At 40.3% G+C, this 553-nt stretch overlaps 1 protein-coding gene across 1 annotated transcript in view; it reads left to right on the plus strand.

The window, feature by feature from the left end:
- LOC107709104 (glutamate receptor ionotropic, kainate 4-like) overlaps positions 1-553 on the plus strand; it is a 142,239-nt gene that overhangs the window by 127,158 nt on the left and 14,528 nt on the right. The window lies entirely within an intron of this gene.

A 553-nucleotide genomic window follows, 5' to 3' on the forward strand; every position in this document is an offset into this window, starting at 1 on the left:
GGGAATAAATACGAGATGGGAGGAAAATATATATTTCAATACTTTATTTCGCAGTTATATCATTGGGTAATTACACTGTATATAAATTGCGGGCATCAAGGAGCCGCTATTATGCCTGGCATTGAAACTTTGAATGCACGATCGCTTTTTAGTTTCACTTTCACTTTCGAGATTCGCGATCGCACGTACTCTGTTTATACTATGGAGTGGCAGTACTTACCACACATTTTACAAGATTAGATGTTTGTCAGCGGTGCTCAGGATCTGCAAATAATTCGCCATCGTCATCAGTCATCTCTCCTTACTCTGTTTATGTGGTAAGTGAAATTTGATGTACTGTAATGTAACAGTCACCCGTTAGCAATCGTTATTTGTTTTCCGTTTGTTTTTCCGTGCCTTTCTAAATATGGATTCACGCCCCCGGCACACCCCATAACCCCCTCCCCCTGATGTCATCGTCCATCGCGATGTTTCACTGTACAAATCGTCCGATGCCAATTTGGTCGCCCAACCCTAATATATATATATATATATATATACAGTGGTGTGAAAA

This window comes from Sinocyclocheilus rhinocerous, unplaced genomic scaffold, assembly GCF_001515625.1.
Source record: "Sinocyclocheilus rhinocerous isolate Xijiao unplaced genomic scaffold, SAMN03320098_v1.1 scaffold626, whole genome shotgun sequence".
NCBI classification, from domain to species: domain Eukaryota; kingdom Metazoa; phylum Chordata; class Actinopteri; order Cypriniformes; family Cyprinidae; genus Sinocyclocheilus; species Sinocyclocheilus rhinocerous.